A 7,937-nucleotide genomic window follows, 5' to 3' on the forward strand; every position below is an offset into this window, starting at 1 on the left:
ATCTTCATCATCGAAACTATATTTAACTTCTTTTCTTTCCTTAAGCGAAAGCCTTCTCATCCCTTTGGTTTCTTCTTTTCTTTTTACATTGTCACTTTTATTGTCTACTTTGACAAATGTCACCATAAAATCTCATTTCTTCGGCGTTCTTTTGTTATCTCCTTTCTTGGTGTCAGACTTTTTTTCTAAGTCTTGGATCATCTTTCCAATCACATTTTTCCGAGACATTTGCTTCTCCACATTACTTGCCCTGGATACCAACTCGTCGAAAGTTCGAGGCTCCGCAATTCCTACAAATGTTGCAATCTCAGGGATGAGGTTATTGTAACATATTTGCACTGCCGAAAATTCAAAAATCTTTTCCATGCATTGTAGGTTAAGACTCCTCCATCTTGTGATGAATTCGCTCGCGCTTTCTCCAAGCCTTTGTGTTGTTTAAGCTAAATCCATTAATGTGACTTTTTTCTTTGAACTGACGAATTAAGCTAGAAAAGCTCTTTCATATCATCCCATGTTAGAATAGATCCTGGCTCTAACTGAGTATACCATGTGAAAGAAGGCCCTTTGAGTGACTGAATAAATTATCAAACCAATAAGGGATCTCACTGCGATGTCTCCCTACAAGCTGAGTAAAAATGAGCTAAGTGTTATTGAGGATAATCACTTAAACTATCAAATTTATCAAAGCTCAGTTTTTTATACCCTTAGGGAAATGGTACTGTGTCATAATGAGCTGGATAGGGTTTCCGGTATCTGAGAATTGGTGTCGTTAAAGACATTTGAAATTCACGGATCTTTTCAGCAAAAATTGCATTGATATCTTGATGCGTGAGCTGGCTACTGGAACTTTCTCCTTCTGTTTCTTTCCTTGCTCTATCTCCAGCATTATTTATACTAGCTTGAAAGGCTAACTGAGCTGCTAAAGTCGCAATTTCAGCTTCCTTATCAGCTACCAAAGCTACCATTTCTGCTTCTTTTTCTACTAGTTTTCGTTGCATTTCTAGTAGTTGTTCTTCTGTATTTGATGCGCCAATCATTAGAACTTGCATGTTCTCAGATTCAAAGTCTTCATTTAACTCCAACCTTTGGAATTAAGTCATCACTCTAGGAATCTCTTCTTGGGAAAAAGATTTGTTTCCTCCAGGAATGTCTCCAATGGAAGATGAACTCTCGGGAAAGTGGACTGCTAATGCTTGGGCCCTTGCATGTGTGATAGGCCTCTCAAATTGAATTTTGTCACCTTCCTCGACAAGTTCGTAGGCCTTGGCCTTTTGTTAAACATTTCTAAACACTATTGCCAAGATTTCTTCATTTTCCTCGACAGAGGTCATCATGACCGACTCCGTTGTAGGTAGAGTGACCGGAATTGTTCTGATCATGATTTGAGTGATGATAGGAACCTTGATGGGTGGTGATGATGTCACTTTGACGATCTTGAGTCGAGGCACCTTGGTGCTCTTAGATGAAACAACTCCAAGAAGCTCCATTAGAATAATTTCAATGTCTTCAAGTAAACGCTCATTAGCGATCTTCTTCCTAAGAGTTCAGGCCACTCTCTTCCTTGCGTTTCTCTGGGTGTTCTTGGACAGGCATTTCTTCGATCCAACTTTGATGACTTTGACAGCCACCTTGTTTGTTTTTGTCACTATCTTCGTCTTCACCATGCTGCAATTAGTTGGTGCTTGATCGATGGTGAGGGAGATTCGATGACTAGCATGCCTTCCATATCCAATTTTGGATTCAACAGCAGGAAGTTCGTGGAAGTAAACAGTAACTTGTGGTGCCATGTTTCCTTTAAAAAAACATAGCATATTAATTATCTTCGAAATTAGAGATGAAAGGGAAAATGGGTCCCACTGGGCGTGCCAAAAATCATGTTGAGCAAAAAAAAAAAATTGTACACAATATGTAAACAAATAATTCACTCAACACAATTTCACCCTCATTCATTTTTCTGAAGAGGGTTTTATTAATTTGAGTCATTGTAGGCTACGCGCCTATTAATTACAACTCTTACTTTGGGAAAGGAATATCCTTTGATTCTAATATGAATAAATCGTAACTTGGGGATTTGGGTGTTTATTTGATTTTGTGACTGCATCTAGGTAGAGCCCTAGATTGCGTACATACCCTCGTTGAGGGATCAAGTCACTCGTAGTTCATGATGTATTTGTTAGGGTTTGATGCCTTGTGTAGTTTCATCTGGATGCCACAATCTTGCTGCTACTTGTTGCTTGTGTTTGTGATAGAGACAATTCTCGACAGAGGAAGGAGTCGGCAAGAGCCTCGAATGTTTCTTGGATAGCTTTATATGGGATATAGAATCTCGCACGATGAGCACCCTTTCTTTCTTTTCCTTTGTCTTAAAACCTTTTCCATTTTGCCATGGTCATTTCATGCACCGTATTCAATTAATTGAGCCCAAGTTCATAATCCTCACATGAATGGCATTACAAGTTTTGGAAGGGCTTTTATTTTCTTCCCTTGATGTGTTCTTCGACTTATAATCAATTTGATCCTAATGGAAATAGGCTTTTGAGAGTTTTGGCCTCTAATTCAAGCCTTATCAAAACATATTATTTTTCTTCACTGTGGATGTCAGAGAAAAGTACACGGCGGCTCTGCTAATTGGACCTTTCTCCATCATGACTTACTTTTTCATCATGATGTGCTTTTCTACCAGAGAATACCAAGGCTTTTTTTTTTTTTCCGAAGACAACCATGATGTATCAACTGAAATAAGGGTCTTCCATTATCGTTTATTAGGGTGAGGCTCATGCATAAACAAGAGTGATGCATCATTGGTGACTTGAGAGAGAGAGAAGGGTTCCTCGGCTTTAGAGGTGACGCCAAACTTCCTCCATTTCAACGCCAACTGCCTTTTGTTCCCTGAAGGTTGGCTGTAGTGGCGTCGAGTTTGTTCTTCAAGAACTAGATGATGAAGGTGAGTCGAAGTTGCTTCTGCTTTGACTATTTCTTGAAGAGCGCAAGTTTCACTGATTTCCTGGGAGAGGTTGGAGAAACAAATTGCTTCTTTATTTCCTGCAAAACCGAGAGAAACCAAACAAAGAAAAATTTAGAAGGATGTATTTGTACCTTTAAATGCTTTGTTGATTTCCTTTGCCGTGTATCCTTTTCTCTGTTTGCTTTTGTCCCCCTGAATTTCCGCAATAGTTCACCTCTTTGACCTCTCTCTTAATTTTTGTGGAGTCTCTTCTCTTCTTTTTTTTTTCCCTGGTAGCAGCTGATGCCTATTTATAGACATTCTAGGAGGGCTCTACAGTTTTTTACTTGGGGGAGATGAAAGCCATGTCCTCCGCCACTTTCTCTTAACTTCTCCACTAACTATCCAATCTTCCACGTCTTGCTTTTGCAGAAAAATAGGGAGGCCTTGCTTTGCACTTTACTTCCTCCTTTTGTCGGAGGAAATACATATTTTCTTTTTATTTTATTTATGGATGTTGATTTGTATGTAAAGCCCATCTTTATTTGTTTGGGCTGAATTACATTTTTGTTTTGTCTTGTAGCTTGATCCAATTTGTATGGATTCTATTTTTTTAATATGTTATATTTTTTGTTCAACACATTTTAACAATGATAGGTTAACAAGGCTAAGTTTAGGTCCTCGAAGAAGTGTTGATTCCCTTAGGTAAAACCTTTGCAAAACAAATTCTTTTAGGGAGTCAACACCTGAAACAAGCTCGTATGAGTAAGACCATGAAAAGACTATCCTAGAAGGCCTTAGAAAGACCCAAGAACAAGTGCATTACCCTTTCTATAAGTTCAAAAATACAGGAACCACAACTCCCTCTAGGAACTCTAGAAATTATACCCTATGTAGGTGATTTTTACAAGGACCACGCTAAAGATAGCAAGCCGCTTTATCAAAGGCTAAAGAAGAATCTTGTTCCTTGGATAGAGGAACAAATTTGAGCAGTAAGACTTTTGAAGAAAAAAGTCAAAGAACTCCCGTGCTTAGCTTTGGCAAATCCAAAGGCATATTGTTGAACTATCACATGAGCCAGATTTTGATGAAAAGAAAATTCCTACCAAGGCTCGACCCATGCAGTTACTAAATTTGAAAGTGATCTTCTAAACAATCGGTTCCTAATAAGGGTAGACTGTAAGGCTCCTAATGATATATTGTTGAAAGATGTTAAAAATTTAGCGTCAAAACAAATATTTTCCAGATGGCAAGGGACACTGTCAGCATTTGATTTTGATATTGAACATGTTAAGGGTGAATTTAATTCGTTGCCTGATTTCTTAACTCGTGAATTTTTGCAGGGCACCTCAAAGGAAGAAGGAGCATGATCTAGCCCTTACTAGAAGGGGCTCTACCTCGATCCAAAGTGGTTCTCCTTCGTCCTCCCAAAAATCCAAACCCAATCTCATATGCTCTCCCTTATAACAAATGCATGAAGAAGGCTATAGCTGACAACCCTTTTAGATGCACCATGGCAATTCCTCTAATGAACATAGAGGATTTTGATTTGCTATTATCTCCAAGATAGGTTGGTTAAAAATACCACCGAGACCACATACGTCTATTTCTCAAGCCAAGATATTGGTCCAAAAGATTTCTGATAGAAATAGAATCAGTCGATGTTGTGCACAGATACAAAAGCAAAACGAACAACATGATTGCATTTTAAAAATTACAATATTGAAAGTAATTTCTCTAGAAGAATGGGGAAATAGCCCCTATCATCTATGTTTTCACTCTAGCCCTGATATGAGTCCTTGAGGGTATAATTTCTGGGATTACTAGAAAGCGTGGGATGTAGTGTTATGTTTCTAGAACATCCGCTATTCCCACACCTGGTTTATTCAGTTTCGTTTGAGATCTCTGATAGAGGTTCCTAACTGGTTTAGAACATGGTTCATTGTTTAAGGTCCAAATTTGAACTATCTGACCCAAGTGATTGTTGATTCTTTTCTGGATAATTTTAGAAAAGAAAATTCTAATTATCCTGATAAAAGGAAGCTGTTTCTCTGGTTCATGATGATTTATGAACTCCCTTAGATCTTGAAATGGGACTATGATTTTATTGACGACGATGGTGCATGGGATTTTGTTCCCCAACTTGAAAGATAGCTCTTTATCTATTGGTGGGACAAGTTTCACCTGGATCATCTTAAGCCAGATATTTTCAAGGCCAGAAGAATCCTACCTAATAGGCAGTGCACATTTGAATCTTCCTGTTCCACCCCTGAATCATCATCATCATCAAAGACTGAAAAACTTAAATCTTTAATCGAGTCTAACCCATCTTGTTCGAAGAAAGATCTAAAAGAAAAAGTTCTCAAAATCCTTGAGCTGGAAGGCCTAGATGATGAAGAGATAAGATCTGAAGACATGTCATCTCAGCAAAACATGGATGAAGACAATGGTGATGATAATGAGGACGACTACTTTGGAGTATGTCTTCCTATCCTACAAAAGAAATAAAGCATGAAATGCTTTTCTCTGAATAAAGAGAAGATAAGATGCTTACTATTTGAAATCAAGACGTTAGGCTTTATTCTTTTTCTGAATAATTACCCTTTGGTTCCTGTAGCTGCTTGTTGGTTTGTGCTTTGTTCAAGATTCCTTCTGATGCTCCGCGTGAAGCCATGTTAGTGTCATTGCAAAAAGTGAAGATGTCACTCATTATTATAGGCTGTTTTTTTATGCTCCGCTAGATGTGCTACACCTGGCATTTGAGTTTGCTTTTAGTTTTCTATTTATAGAGCCTCCGAGCTCAGTTGGTAGTACGTAAAAAAACTTTCACTTTGTAAAAATATATTAAATGTTTTGAGTGTCTGAGTGTTTAAGTGTTGTCCCTCTTATCAACTTTGGTACTATTTTGTAACATTGAAGTTGAAGATTAATAAATTAATGTGAGTTTACTTTGTTTATTTCAGTTTATAATTATTGTGTTGTTCTCTTTATATATTTATTCACTTCCTGTTTATAAACCTAATAATAAATTAAAACAAGATTGAACATTTTTAATTACTTTGATGTCTCTGGGCCATTTTGGTATCATATATATATATATATATATATATATATATATATATATATATATATATATATATATTGGTACGACGGTATACTTTACACTAAAAGGAAGGTGAGTTCGGCTAAGCCCCAAAATAGCAATCGAATTTGCTATCTATGAGATTCGAACTCAAGACCTTTCACTTACAAGTGAAGAGAAATACCACCATACTGTAATACTGAGTGGCGAGTCATGAAAATACTTTAATTGTCGTAATTAATATTTTTTTTTAATAAACGATATTATCTAAGGGTGAGAGAGTGGGCTAAGCTTCACAACGGGCTAGCAATAATGTGGCTCAAATTCACCTTTGGCGAGAATCAAATCTAAAACCTCTCACTTACAAATGAAGAGGAATACCACTAGACCATATTACTAAATGGCGTAATTAATATGTCACATACTATTATTGCCTAAAATTTAAGTAGATGTAAGATAGGAATCTTTCAGAATTTAGAAGATATTTTCTATTAGACTTTGTATTACTTGGAGAGTAAGTTATTCTCTCTCTTATTACTATAAATAAAGGCACTAGGCATAAGGAATCACAGCACAGATGTGACAACCCATCCCTAATTTTCCTATGTAATTTCTCCCCGAGTATGTGTATTGACGGTTATGCCCTTATTGGCAAGTGACGTGGACGTATTCTTATCGCTTTCATTTTATTTCTCGCTATCGCATTTAAATTGTACACATTGTTACAAGTGTACGTAAATTTTATCAGTGTGAAAGCACTATTCCGGATAGATATTCGCTACTCTTTTCTGTGCAAAATCTAAACCCTATCCCTAGCTTTTATTTAGCCATCTCGTGCACCCTCCTCCATTATTTCACTTTCCCACCAATCCTATCCATTCCCTCATTTCTATCACCCAATCAGAAAAAGGAACTCTCTCTTTCACTTTCTTCTCTCTCTCCCGTATGCCTTCTTTCTCTGCAAAACCCTCAAACGAGCTGCTAAGCTCACAGATCGAACCCAAAAACCACACCATTGTACTTCTCTCATCTTCACGAACGCAACCATGCTCTTGAAACCTAAAATGGACGAGTTTTCAACATCAAACTCGTGAGGTCCGAACTTGGGCAAACTAAGTACGACGTGTTTTCAAGCGAGTTAGGAAGTTTTTAAGCTTGGGGAAGCTTCTACGTAACTCTTCGAGGCTCCTACAACAATTTGGGAGAAGTTTGGAAGTGAAACAACCGAGTTTCGAAGAGTTCACTTTTGACCGGAACTTTCGAGGCTTTTTCCGGCGACCTCCATCCACTTTTTGGACTCCAAACAGGTATAACGTGATTCTTCACTTCACCAGCTTCAAATCTATATATAGTACGTCGAAAATGGTTGAGAAATGAATGAGAATAGTAAGTTTGAAAATTTTCCAAAAATTCGGCGAATGACGGCGACGACGAGGACAACTAAAGAAGGAGACAGAATATTCTATCAGAGTTGACGGAATATTCCTGACGATGTCAGGCTAACTGACAGTACTGGCCTGCGCGTGAGGGCGCGTCTGGCCGTGCCCTTAACGGTGCATGGGGGTGCGTGAGCTATCCAAAAATTATTTTCCAAATTTGGGGATGTTCATGACGTCGAGTAGGTCACGATGGTATATTTAAACCCTAGGTTTGAGCAAACTATGGGGGTTTTATTTAGGTTTCCGTATATGTGCTTTAATTAATTTTATTTTAGTTATTTCACATATAGGAGAAACGTATCCCGAGGACATTCGAGGCCAAGCTAGGCTTGGGGGCTACGACCCAGCGACGTACTTGTGAGTAGGCAGTTTATTTTTATATCTATACATATTTATAGTTTCCAGAATTACATAAATACATCACTTTGCGTATATATTGCCAAATAATTGAGAACTGCGATATAATTGTGAT

General features: G+C 37.7%; 1 long non-coding RNA gene across 1 annotated transcript; it reads right to left on the reverse strand.

The window, feature by feature from the left end:
- Positions 1-2,441: 2,441 nt before the first annotated feature.
- Positions 2,442-3,515, reverse strand: LOC126607463 (uncharacterized). Its single transcript, XR_007617613.1, has 3 exons — positions 3,343-3,515; positions 3,097-3,190; positions 2,442-3,004 (listed from the first exon to the last, which is right to left on the reverse strand). It is a non-coding gene; the product is annotated as an uncharacterized LOC126607463 (long non-coding RNA).
- Between the last annotated feature and the right edge of the window lie 4,422 nt (positions 3,516-7,937).

This window comes from Malus sylvestris, chromosome 16, assembly GCF_916048215.2.
Source record: "Malus sylvestris chromosome 16, drMalSylv7.2, whole genome shotgun sequence".
NCBI lineage: Eukaryota > Viridiplantae > Streptophyta > Magnoliopsida > Rosales > Rosaceae > Malus > Malus sylvestris.